Source organism: Cupressus sempervirens, chromosome 5 (genome assembly GCF_028749045.1).
Source record: "Cupressus sempervirens isolate cs-2001-9-10 chromosome 5, ASM2874904v1, whole genome shotgun sequence".
Lineage (NCBI taxonomy): Eukaryota > Viridiplantae > Streptophyta > Pinopsida > Cupressales > Cupressaceae > Cupressus > Cupressus sempervirens.
In genome coordinates, this window is record NC_143122.1 from 490,333,221 (window position 1) to 490,347,699 (window position 14,479).

At 35.2% G+C, this 14,479-nt stretch overlaps 1 protein-coding gene across 1 annotated transcript in view; it reads right to left on the minus strand.

Annotated features, from left to right (window-relative positions):
- Positions 1-10,380: 10,380 nt before the first annotated feature.
- LOC149556872 (rhomboid family protein) overlaps positions 10,381-14,479 on the minus strand; it is a 74,753-nt gene continuing 70,654 nt past the window's right edge. Inside the window, exon 7 of the transcript XR_016364802.1 lies at positions 10,381-10,403. The gene's annotated coding sequence lies outside the window, so the exon portion shown is untranslated. The remainder of the gene's footprint in view (positions 10,404-14,479) is intronic.

Sequence of the window (14,479 nt, forward strand, 5' to 3'; positions counted from 1 at the left end):
TACAACCTATGACAAAGAATTTTATGTTGTTGTACAAGCTATTACAATAATAGATAAATGTTTATTATTAGTTAATGGTAATCTATTTTTAATCTATTGTAAATATTAGAATATTTCTAATATTTAGTTCGCTGTAGATAACTATTATTTTTCTCTTAGCTAGAATATAAAGTTTCTTTTCTTTACAATCGTTTCCTAAGGAAACATCATTCCATTCTTTTGTATATATTGACCTCTTGGTCTCTGTTAATTACAAGCAAGTATTTTACTAATTACTTCGTAATATGGTATCAGAGCCAATTCTTTGATTTTTTCAAAAAATATTATAACTTGTTCAAAATTATCGAAGCAATATTTTTTGAAATTATTTTTGTGATATCTACTTCTTACGACCATTTTTTTGCAACTACCATTTGTTTTTCTGCACATTTCCACCATTTTTTGTGGTTTTTTTGCAACAGGGTTGTTTTTGTTTAAAACCCTAATTCTCAATACCGGATTAAAAAAGATTACAGTCTTGGTGAGTTTTTGGAGATCTCAATTGGGTTATCTATTTTTTCTAGGTGCCTTGATTTTTATGCCTCAATTTTTGAGCCAACAGATCCGAAAACTAATAAAATATTATTTCTAAGTTTTTGGAGCTCTTTTGAGTACTTCAAATTTCTAGGTCTTCCATGTTCTTCCTCAAAGAGCATGCCTTCATATATTTTCACACTTTTTCATTGAAAAACATGCTACGACATCTACCTTTTACGCCTTCATGGTTAAAAGACCTACAGATCATGTGAAGTCGTTTGCCTAGTATATTGATTCAAGTGCCTCTCGTCATTTCACCCACCGCAGAGACTGGTTCATTGACTACCAACCTTACTCAGATTATGTTATTTTTGGTGGCGGAGAAGAGTACACCATTGTCAGTAAAGGCAATATTCAAATTTGGTTTCCTAGGAGGAATCTCATTTTTCTCAATGTGTACTATGTTCCAAGGATGGAACTAAACCTACTCTCACTCAATTAGGTACTGCGACATTCTCCACACTTGGATGTCACCTTTAGTTCACATTAGTGTACCATCACTAATAGGTCGACTCAGTCTATTGTTGCAATGGGTCGAGGATCATGGTCTTTCCCAACTTACTAATTCTAGTGATTCTCAGGACTTAGCTATGGCTACTCAGCAATCTTCTATTAGCACACTTTGGCATCAGCGATATGGGCACTTAAATGTGCATTATCTCTCTCAACTTGCTTGGGAAGAGCTTGTCCTCAGTTTTCCAGAGATTCAGACTAAGCAGCTTGGAGTTTGTGATGCATGTCAGGTAAGGAAGCAACATCGCACACCTTTCACCAGTGGTAATTCATGGCAAGCTTCTAAGGTACTTTAGCTTGTTCATGCTAATATATATAGCCCTATGGACATTCCTTTTGTTCTTGGGTCTAGGTACTCTCTATTGTTTGTTGGTGATTTCAGTAGAAAAATGTGGGTGTATTTTCTTAAAAAGAAATCAGATGCATTTCCTATATTTCAGAAGTTTAAACCTTTAGTTGAAAAAGAGTCTAAGAAATCAATTATTACTCTTAGATCAGATAAGAGGGGGGGGTGCAAATTTTGTTCTAATGAATTCTCTAGCATCTTGGATACTCGTGGCATCAAACGCCAGTTAACCACACCCCACACACAACAACAGAACAATGTAGTTGAATGTCGGAACAGAACAATCACCGAGATGGCTTGATCCATGCTCGAACACAAACATGTTCCGAAGAAGTTTTGGGAAAAAGCAGTTAACACTACAGTTTATCTTTTGAACCAGTCACCCACAGTGGCAGTCAAAGGTAAGACTCTAGAAGAGGCTTGGTCAGGTCGAAACCCCAAAATTAGTCACCTGAAGGTTTTTGGCTCCCTTGCTTTTGTTTGGATCCTCGATGCATCACGCACCAAGTTGGATGCTAAGAGTCAAAAACTTATGTTTGTTGGATACAGTAGTCTTCACAAAGCCTACCACTTGATTAACAATAAGACATATTGTCTCGTGTACAGTCATGATGTAGTCTTTGATGAGCAGTGATGACCATTCATGCATGTTTCTCCTGTTCATGATCCAACAGACCTACCTATGAAGGCTCATGATTTGGAAGTCAGGATTCCATTAGGTCCACCTGATGCGAGAGATCTAGTAGCTCTTGCAGCTCCAATTATACATGTGATCTCTGTATAGACACCTCCAACTTCTCCTATAGGATCACCCATATTTGTAGATGCTTCACCTGAGTTTGATCTAGATTCTTCTGATGAGGAACCTAATCATCAAGCATCTCCTGATTCTAATGTTGGTCATTCTCCTCTCCAACCTAAGTGGTGGTTAAGACACTTGCTGATCTTCGTGATGATGAGTTCATTGATGGGAGAACTACTCAGAAAAAGAGAAAACCTGTAGAGTATATTTACTTTTGTCTCATGGCCAACATTCACAATGTGTTTGATCCTCAAACATATTTTGAGGTTAAAGAAATTCCAGAGTGGGAACAGTCCATGACATCTTAACATCAAAGCCTATTGAAGAATAACACCTAGGTCCTTTATGATCTTCCACCTAGGTCCTTTATGATCTTCCACCTGTGAAGAAACTCATTGGCTGCAAATGGGTTAACAAAATCAAATACAAATATGATGGTAATTTGGACAAGTGCAAAGCGTGTTTAGTTGCGAAGAGCTTTTCTCAGTGATAGGGCATTAACTATGATGAGACCTTTGCTCCTACTGCAAAGATGAGCACAATCATATTAGTCCTAGCCATGTCAGCACAGTTTGATTTGAACGTCCATCAGATGGACGTCAAGAGTGCTTTCTTGAATGGTGACCTCCACGAAGAGGTCTACATGACGCAGTCTCCTAGTTTCAAGGTTGTCAATAAAGACCATCAGGTTCTCAAACTGGTGAAAGCTCTCTATGGCTTGAAGCAGGCCCCTAGGGCATGGTACATAAAAAATTGGTAAGTACCTCAGTGATCAAGAAGCTTCAAGAGGAGTTCTTCAAACTCAAATTTGTACATCAAGACTATTGACAGTGACATCGTCCTTCTGGTTATTTATGTGGATGATTTGATCATCACTAGCAGTTCGACATCATTGATTCAGGGAATGAAGCAGAATTTATGTCAGTCTTTTGATATGACTAGCCTTGGGCTTATTGGTTCCCAAAACCGCAGATTGAAATCCTACGAGCCTTGCCTGCTCGATGCTGGGATATCAACCAGTTAAAGCCAACTTGACGGAACTGAATAATGTGGTCTGAGTTCCTTGCACTTCTGGCTCTGCAAAACCAAGGCGAGTGTACCTAACCGTGGACAACAATCTTAAATCCAAGATGCTCAAAGCAGCTTGGTTAAAACACAAATATAATGTAAGTTTCCCAAAACGACAAGTGTTATAGAAAACTTCAACCTCACGATTTATAATAATAGAACAAAGTAAATGATTGTATAAACGTGATAATGTTTTAAATAATGAATAATTATAGATTAATGCAACAGATGAATATATTAATTCCTCAAAGGAAAGAAATGAAACAATTGCCAGCATATGGATTATGAATCAAGAGTAAAAGACCAGTGCTTAATTAAATGGGCAATCAGAGTCAATATTATTAGTTGAAACGTACAACTTTATAAAATTCAATATATTTAAACTATAAACAATTTTAACAATTTTGATACAATGGATCAATTATATAAACACAATTTTAAACTAGTCTAGAATGTGCTTTAACTCATGTGATACGGAGACAAACTAGACATAAATATAGAAATAATTAAATATTTACAATATTTATGTTTATCAAATTTAAAATGCAATAATGACCCAGTCCACTTATCTGAATATTAAAATATTTATAGAAAATAAATTAAATATTTATAAAATAATAATTTAAAACTCTAATGCAAATAAATTAAAATAAATATTTCTTGCTGATCCAAAAATAAAATTGTAATAGAAACGCTCCTTACAGATGATCCATCCAATACAGTTCGACTCCAGAATCGCACAAGAATTCATTCGATAATCCACCATCCACAGGCTTAGTTCAAAAAATCATTTCTTTACCAATGAAGAATTAAATTATATCACAATGCATAAATATAACTTGGGTATAATTTTTTTTAAAGAAAATATGAATTGTCTATCTTGATTGATTTTACATGTCATATTTATAAGTGATGAAAAGGTATCAGTTACCTTTCCAAACCTTGCACCTCTTCGAATATTTAACAAATTACTTTTAAATTTTTCAAATGCCTTGTATTTTATCGGGTTGTTAAGAAGATTAATCGATTGTTTTTGTATAGTTTAATTGTCTGAACTATTAAACTCCTGATGCACAAATTTGTGATGTCGTGAAATTCCGACCAAGACTATAGTCCGAGAAAATAATTTATTTTTCCTGAGGCGAAGTATTTCCTTGGCATAGTGAAACCTGTAGAGACTTGGATGCTTGGACCTTTCCTTCCATGCAGGTTCCACTCTGTTCTAATGCTCTTTGTGATTCGATTTTCCTTCTCTCAATGCCTTTGTCTGGGCATCTGGTGTTTGTTTTGACCCTCATATTTCTACAAACACTCTTGTGCGTGATGGTTCCTTCATCCGAACGATACGCTTCAATGGCTTTCTTCAAATTGATTTCTCCCCAGAATAATCATAGCTTTAATAATAAACTTTCCCTAGTATGAGATTTGACTTCCAGACATCCCCATTCATTCAACGACACTGTAAAGACATGGCAAATAGATTTCAAGCTCCTTCGTATCATCATGCATCAAAATTGCTATTGTTGACCTGTATTGCACTTAGCACCTCTATTGTGAATCATGCCTTATTCGTGTGGACCAGATGATTGTCATGGTTGTAGATGGAGTATTGAATATTGTCATGACTCAAATTCCTTGTTTCCTCACTGGTGCACCTTGCTCAAAGATCATAGCCATGGACACTTGGCTTCCATTTCTCCATATGGCAGTTAACCTTACCTCTACCATTAATAACTATTGGCTTCACAAAAAACATTAGGTACATTCAAAGATTTAAAGTTCAAATGAATGCATTCACCTTTCTTCAAGGACAAATCAAGAAGTTAAAGATTTACATTTAATATTTGATTATGACAATATATACCCCATGTATGACTTGGAGAATCAAATTACTGGTTATCGACAATGGTATTGTATTTATGCTGCTTAATAATGTCTCTAGTAATCACTGCTCATAATGATATTTTCTGTCCATCAAAATCTAGAAACCATGCTTAGCACTACAAGCTATTATCGATACTTCTGTCCTGATGACCTTTATAACATAAGGTAAGATCTTATGCCATAACTTTTTATGTAAACATTAGTGCCTTGCTTTGTATTCCTGTACTTATAATATCATATGACCAGTATTTACATCTGATCTCCATATCTGAATAACAAACCTTGAGAACTTCAACAATTAACTACCGAAAGAATCTTAAACAAGGCCCACTTGTTACTCCACTCATTTGCACTATCTCTGACTAGTATTTACATCATTATTACTTTCATATCGACTAGTAGCAAAAGTCAAAAAGTATTACTATTGATGCTTAGGATATACAACTATCCAAAGTTAAATATGCTTCAAATCTTTCTCTCAACAAACTTCTGTCTCTGGTTGCCATTTAAAATGTACCCATATTGGCATTATAGAGTGGATTCATGCTCTAAGTAAGTCCTTCAATCCTGACTTTGCACAACATATGCTAAAATCTCCTTTGACTAATACGTTGGCTGCATCAAATTAACATTAGCACCTATCTTTTTTATTTCAATATCTGATCAAAGAGCTCTCCATCTTTACATAACTCCATCAATTTGTGCACACGATCGTCATCATCTTCAGATGCATTGCAAAAATGGATTTTAATCATGGAGGCTGATACTCATAAAATATGCCCAAATAGATGCCTTAAAATGTTGAATTTTAAGGCTCCATCAGGGCTCATGCATTATTGCCTAGGTGTTGAGGTTTGGCAACAGTCTTTCGCTATATTCATCTCTTAGTCCAAATATGTTAGGGCTCAGTTAGAAAGAATTTGTGTGTAGAATTGCAAGCTTGCATCTACACCCATGGAGAAAGGTCTCAAGTTATTAGCCAAGTCTGATTCTCCTCTCCTTGATGATACTACATACAAGCAACTAGTAGGAGGCCTCATCTACCTCTCTACTACTAGGCCTGGCATCCGCTTCTCAGTCAACTACATCTAACGTTTTATGACATCTCTCAAAATTGATCATTGGATGGCAGCAAAGCATGTGCTTCATTAGGTGAAGGGCACTTCAAGTTATGGACTTCTTTACTCTCGAAGTTCTAATCCTAGACTCAGTGGGTTCACAGATTTAGATTGGGTAGGCTTTGTTGACGATAAAAAGTTGACTTATGGATATGTGTTCAGTTTGAGATCTAGTGTCGTCACATGGACCAGTAAGAAGTAGCAGGCAATTTCTCTCTCCTCTGCAGAGGCCGAATACAAAAGGATTGTTAAGGTAGGATGTGAAGTTGTTTAGCTTCGTTGGATGCTTGGAGATATGCAATTGTCACCAGTAGGACCGACTACTCTGTTTGTTGATAACGAAGGCATTATTAAGTTAGCACAGAATCTAGTCTTCCATGAATAAACCAAGCATGTGGATGTTCACTATCACTACATACGACGGTTGAAGATAGGATAATAGACTTGCAGTATGTTCCTAGCATAGATCAAACTGCATGCATGCTCACCAAGCCTCTTAGTCCTAATAAGTTTGTCAAATTTAAAGGACAGCTTGGTGTTGTGGATAGATTAACCATTAAGGGAGGGTATTACGATAATAGATAAATGTCTATTATTAGTTAATGATAATCTATTTGTAATCTATTGTAAATATTAGAATGTTTCTAATATTTAGTTAGTTGTAGATAAATGTTAGTTTTCTCTTAGCTAGAATAGAAAGTTTCTATTCTTTACGATCGTTTCCTAAGGAAACATTGTTCCATTATTTTGTATATATTGACCTCTCAGTCTTTATTAATAACAAGCAAGTATTTTACCAATTACTTCGTAATACAAGCACTCAAATATTGGAAGCATTATCTCTTACATCAGGAATTCATTTTGATGACTGACAATGAAGCTTTGAAGTACATTAACTCTCAAGGCAAGTTGTCCCATAAACATGCAAAGTGGACTTCATTTTTGCAAGCCTGTACATTTGTTGTGCAACACAAGAGTGGAAAATCTAATGTGGTGGCTGATGCTCTTAGTAGAAGACGTCATTTGTTGGTTGTATAATGAGTAATGTACTTGTTGGCTTTAATGAGATGAAATATGAATATGCAGCAGACCCATATTTTGGAAACGTTTATGCAATCCTATGTAGCCATAGCGAAATAGGTGTGCATTCTTATGAAGACTATTTGCTGACAAATGGCTTTTTGAGTGACCTCAGTTATGTATTCCATTTGGATCTAGGAGGAAAAGACTAATAAGGGAGATGCATTCCAGTGGTCTAGGTGGACACTTTGGGCGAGATAAGACATTTGAACTGGTGTATGAGAAATTATTTTGGCCATACTTGTGAAGAGATGTGAGAATGTTTGCTACTACATGCAGGGTGTGCCAAATTTTAAAAGAAGGACAACGAAATACAAGCCTATAAATCCCTCTACCTGTGCCAACCAAACCCTGGATTGACATTTCTATGGACTTTGTCTTGGGGCTGTCACGAACTCAAACGAGGATTTGATTCAGTCTCTATTGTAGTTATGCCCCATAAGAAGACCAATGAAGCAAGTCAAGTGGCATATTTATTCTTCAAAGAAATAGTGTGGTTGCATGGTATTCCAAAAACCATAACCAGTTATAGGGACACAAAATTCTTAACCCACTTTTGGAGAGCCTTGTGGAAGAAGTTGGATAGTAGATTGCAATACACTTCAGCTTACCACCCCCAACTGATGGTCAAACAGAAGTCACAAATAGGAGCTTGGGCAATCTATAGATGTGCTTGATTGGTGACAACCCAAAATAATGGGATTTGGTTTTATCTCAGGCTGGATTTGCATATAATTCCAGTGTAAACAGGTGCATAGATAAGACTACTTTTCAAGTTGTGTATGGATCCAATCCTACAGGAATTGTGGATTTAATGGACCTGCCTGCAAATCCACAAATCAGTCAAGATGCTACAAATTTTGTAGAAAACATCCATAAGATATATCAACAGGTTAGGCACAAGTTGCAAACCATGTACGAACTTTATAAGAAAACTGTAGATGTGCATAGAAGAAAACAAATCTTCCAAGAAGGGGGTGTGGTCATTCCCATTTGCGCAAAGAGAGGTATCCTCAAGGCTTGTATAACAAACTAAAACCCAAGAAAATTGGTCCATGCAGAATTCTGAAAGTTATAAATGACAATGCTTATGTGCTTGATCTTCCTGAAGATTTTGACGTCAGTCCTATTTTTAATGTTGTTAACCTTATCCATATGCTGCAAGCAAAATAATGAACAGGTAAAGGAAGAACAATGTGGCATAGACAACAATGACTGGACCAAACAAATACCGAAGAAGAAATGTGTAAAACCCAAGAAAATTGATCCATGCAGAATTCTGAAAGTCATAAATGACAACGCTTATGTGCTTGATCTTCCTGAGGATTTTGACATTGGTCCTATTTTTAATGTCGTTGACCTTCATCCATATGCTGCGAGCACAAATAATGAACAGGTAAAGGAAGAACAATGTGGCATAGACAACAATGACTGGACCAAACAATTACTGAAGAAGAAACGTGAGCAGATTGAACGGGTGTTGGATACTAATTAGTGGTTACACGCTCTAGCACATACAAGTTGTACTTTGTAAAGTAGAAAGGCCTCCCAGATTCATATAACACTTGGATCACTGGGACTGCTTTGCTTAAGTACAGTAAGACAAATCCATTATATGCCTCTAAACCAGGAGGTTCAGAAATTCTAAAAGATGGGGAGGATGATGCACCCACTCCTTGACTGCAGTTGAAAGTTCATTTAGGAAATGATTGGTCTGTTCGGACTGCTGTTAGTATGCAGTCTTCGTAGGAGTTGTTAGGGTTTCTTTTTCTGTGATACTCTGTTTGAACTGTTGTTAGTTGGCAGTCTTGATAGGTTTTGATTTAGTTTAGATGAATAAAGAGTAGAGCTGTGGAGGTAGAATTTAGTGAGTTTTATTTTTTGGAGATGTAATAATCATGAGAGAATAATAGATCAGAGATTGATTTAGAGATCTTTAATTTTTGTTAGTGTACTGTTATGTTTTTTCCCTCTGTATTGCAGAGGATTGGTTGTTTATTTGCAGGGTCAGAGGTCTGTCTGCATTAGTATGTGAAATTTTAAAAAATTCAATAGAGTCCAGTAAGGTCCAGATTTGATTTAATATATATGAAAGGTGTCATGAGGAACATCTTCGAACATGCACTTATAATAATCATCGACTCCCCTTCAATATTGATGTTCCTAAGTTTCAATAGCTCAGCAAGAATGATACCATGTAGAATGGCATTTTCTCTGCAAAATTATTTGATCTAAGAGGAAGAGAAGTTGATTTTCTTGTAATTAAGGATCCAGAGAGTCCCTAATAAAAATACCAGCATGGCAGATCCCCAGATTTACTCTAGATGCCCTATCAGTATTGATTTTAACATATTGATCTTGAGGTGAAATCCATGATATCTTTGATCTATTCACTTTAGATTGTTTAGAAGAAATAAAACTGGCCAGGGATGGAATTCATAATAAGTTCCATTCCTTAAAAAGGTCATTATCCCAACTAGAAAAGTTGAAAGACTATTTCTGAATTTTCCAAGTATTGACTAGTTCAAAAATAAATATTATAATTTTATCTTGCACTACATCCATTGGTGATTCAACTTCCCTGAAAATTTGTTTATTTCGTTCTCACCAGATTCCCCAAGTCACCATAGCTGGTACAATTCTCCAAATGCAAGAAAATGTGCATCTTTATATAGCACATGCCAGGCTTGAAGTCATTCCCAAAAGGAGAAAGATAAAGGTGCACTAAAATTTAACTTATTCATAATCTTATGCCAGCAACTGTTTGCAAATTTAAAGTGTAAGATTAAATAAGATTCAAATTCAACTTGGCATAAAACACAAGGAAATGAAGGCATAATGTTACGTCTTTCCAGTCTATCACTAGTAAGGATCTTGTTTTGCAAACAAAGCCACATGAAATGACCAGCCTTGGGTAAGACTGCACTATGCTAGCAAACTGAAAAAGCCCTTTGCAGATGGGAGCTTTCAATCAAAATTTGAATTGATTTGCAACCTTGCTTGCTGGAATAAGAACCTGAATTTGAAGCAGCCCAAAAAAGTTGATCAAAGTTCCCATCAATAAAAATAAATCTTGAAGTTAAGATCAGAAATAATGTGTTCTTTTGATTGTCGTGAATAGGAGCAGAAGAGAGATCTTTCCAAATACCTCTATGTGATATTAGTTCAATATGATCAATGTAATCAACTAATTTACATCCTTACATAGCAGATATAATTGGTATAGCTGATCTTAATTCAACAAAATTATTCCAAGGAGAATGACCAGATCAAGTCATACCAAAACAAAGTGCTTTTTCTATTGTTCACTTGCCAGGTCAAGTATCTTGTTATTCTATGTCTAGAAGCCATCGTATAATTACACATGGCAGATCCAGAAGGAGGGTCTGCAATAGTAAAGATTCTACTTGGATCCAAGTTAACTAGATACTTGGCTTGCATAATTTGACACCAAGTAAAATTTAACTTCCTAAAATGTTCCAAACCAACTTTTCTCTGAGTGAAATATTACGATTCTTTAGATGTAGGCCAACACCTCCTAAAAATTTATCATAAGACATTTTGTCCAAGGAAATGAGGATTTTTTTCTTGAGACATATTACCATTTCAGAGAGTTGTTTTTGGTAGCTTCTGTCGGATAAGCGTATTTTAGTATTTTAGAAATATATATATAGGATTTCCAAGAATTATTATTATATAAGGTATAAATTTATACATATCTAAAGTATTATTATATGAGAAATTAATATAATAATAATTCTTGGAAATCCTATATATATATACTATAATTAAAATTTATTATTACATTAATTCCTAATAATCGAAAAGACATGTCCCATGAAGGGACATCTCTTCTTGGCCTATGCTCTTGATAAACAAGAGATCATTGCCATTTGGAACGTACATACCAAACATTATGGCAGTGCTATTACGTTTGAAGCAATCCTCCAAAAATAACATGGTATCAGAGCTAGACTGCAAATGTAAAATAATGAATTTCCACTATGGAACATGCAAGATCTACAATAAATCACCACCTTGAAAAGGCCAATGGGAGTCAAAGAATACGTGAAGTACAACTAGATTGAGCAAACAATTGGGATTTGACCCATTAAACAGAGGGATTCTTATGTAGGAATGTACAAAATATTTAAGCGAAAATATCACTTGGGACTATAGACATGCCAGACATATGCCGTGAAAATATTTGCCATGGGATTGAACCATTCAGAAGTATAGTTTTGAGGTAACATAGCTTGAGCATTCTATGCAGAAGACGAACACGATATATTAGAAAAAGAAGAAACGTACAAATTGTCAAAGAAGCCTACGTAGGAAGACTATACAAAAGCAATCAAGGGGAAGCAAACGACATGTGGTCTGAGTAACCTTGAAAGAGAGGGAGCAAATAGAGGGTATGATTCAGTCAACCTTCGGTGATCTCAATTGTGTTGATTCAGAGCGAGTAGACCATGTTGAGGTGGATTCTCTGGTGATCAATAAATTGTAACAGTCAAGAGAAGTGTGATTCATGAATATACTTCATGACTATTTCAGCCTTACCCCTGTGTACACCATGAGAGAGTGACAACATCCAAATGATTATCACTTGCATTTGTAAGAGTTATTGAAAGGTGATGATCTTTCAATAACTTAATCTATTGTGATAGACATCTTATTATGGCTGAAACAAATAGTGATAGATTACATCTTGCATGGTGGATTAAGTTCCTTAAACAGACCATGTCCATCTATAATGATGGGCATCTTATGATGTCTAAGTAGATCATGATAGATGATATCCTGCATGGTGGATTAAGTTCCTTAAACAAACAATGGCCTTCTATTGTGATGGACATCTTATGATGTCTACACAGATCACAATAGAAGGTTATTTGCATGGTGGATTAAGTTCTTTAAACAGCCCATGGCTGTTCATATGGTAAGCATTATGAGAATGTGTGTGCACATACCTTATGAACATTTTGAGTACATGGTGAATGTCATGAAATTTGATGTTCAGGAGGCCATTACTCATAGTACTTGGTGAATATCTCGCAACTCGACATTCAAGAGACCATTGCTCAAAGAGTATTTGGTGAATATCATATGTTGATATTCTAGAAGCCAATACTCATGACATGAAATGTGATATCAATATGTTAAATATCTTCAGATCAAAGATATTTTTATATTACATTGAGGTAATATATGGTCGTGTGTTTATCCTCCCTAGCTAAGAGGGAGTGTTAATGTTTGGTAGCTTCTGTTCAATAAGCCTATTTTAGAGATATACATATATAATATATATATATATATATATATAAACTATAATTAAAATTTATTATTACATTAATTGCCGATAATCGAATAGACATGTCCCACATGTCTCTTCTTGGCATATGCTCTTGATAAATAAGAGATCACTGCCATTTGGAAAGTACATACCAAACATTATGGCAATGCTATTACATTTGCAGCAATCCTCCAAAAATAACAAGTCCCTAATCATGTTTTTTTTTTAATTCTTTGAATAACAGTGAGTGGAGCCCTTAGTGTGGCCATAGAATAATTACGAATAGCAAGTAAGACTGTTTCAATTAATAAAATTCTCCCTGTTAGAGAGAGCCATCTGTGACTTTCAAAGATACCACCTTACTCTTAATCCTTTCTAAATAGATTCCCAGCAAGAGACTGCATTAGATCCCATAAAGAAGGGGACTCCATGATATTTACCTAGAAGCTCATCCAATTGGAAGTACAGAATTTGCAGAATATTTTGTTTCACAGCCAATTTGGTGTTGAATACATAGATTTTTTCATTTCTGATCATTAAACTTTTGGTGGAATATGATAGTATAAACATTTAATACTTCCTTGATCTCTCTGGCAACTAGAACACTCGACTGCCCAAATAATAATGTCTCATCCACAAAAAGGTTGTAACTGTTAAATAAGTGTTTGGAATGCTTATTCCATACCAAAGACCAAAATGAGTTTTCCTTACTATGTTCCTACTAATAGCCTATGTCATAATAATAAATAGAAAAGTAGATAGGGGATCACCTTGTCTAACACCTTGGGATACCTTGAAGAAACCAGCTGGAGAACAATTGATAATTACTAAAAAAAGTACCTAATATACATGACATGATCCATTTGCACCATTTGGATGAAAAAATGAACTGTTCTAAAACGTACAGGAGAAATCTTCATTTAACTCGATAATAGCCCTTCATCATATCCAATTCAATAATGAAAGATGAAAACTTTTCTATATCGATTGTATGTAAAATTTCATGTGTAATCAGAGTGCCTCCACAGTTTCCTAACACAGTACAAAACCACCTTGTTCAGGAGAAATAATTTTGGGAACACGATGCTACAATCTCAAGTATATAGCCTTCGTTACAATCTTATAAATGTTATTACATGATGAAATAGGCCTGAAGTTTGCAAACATGGAAGGAGCAGTGACTTTAGGAATGACTGCAATATTTGTAACATTAAAGAACTGTAATATTGAGCCACTCTTTCTAGATTGTTCAAGCACTAGCAGAAGCTCATTTCCTAGAAAGGACCATCATTTTTTATAGAATAGTGTTGTGAAACCATCTGGTCCTGCAAACTTATCTGCATTCATGCTAAAGACAACTTCGTGCACTTCATCCAGAGTGAAATACTTAAGTAAATCTTTATTGTCCTGTTGACTAATTAGTGATAGAATTGCCTCTATGAATTCTTGTTCCTGAGGATGACTAAGATCATCAACTACTTGTGGAGAAAGAAAATTACAAAAAAAAAATTCAAATTAACTCCCTCATTTTGAATTTCTTTAGGATCAAAGAGAATGACACCAGAATCAACACTTTTAATGGAAAAAATGGTCTTTAACACAGCTTTAAGCTTAGCGGAAGAAAGAAAAAATTTAGTATTCTAATCACCTTCACTTAACCACATCTCCCTTGACTTCTGTCTCTAATATATTTCTTCATGTAAACATAGCTCAGTCCAAACTGATTGCAGTTCATTTTGTTTAACATATGTTGATGAATCGAACACATGGCATATAATATGCTCATGAATGCTTGA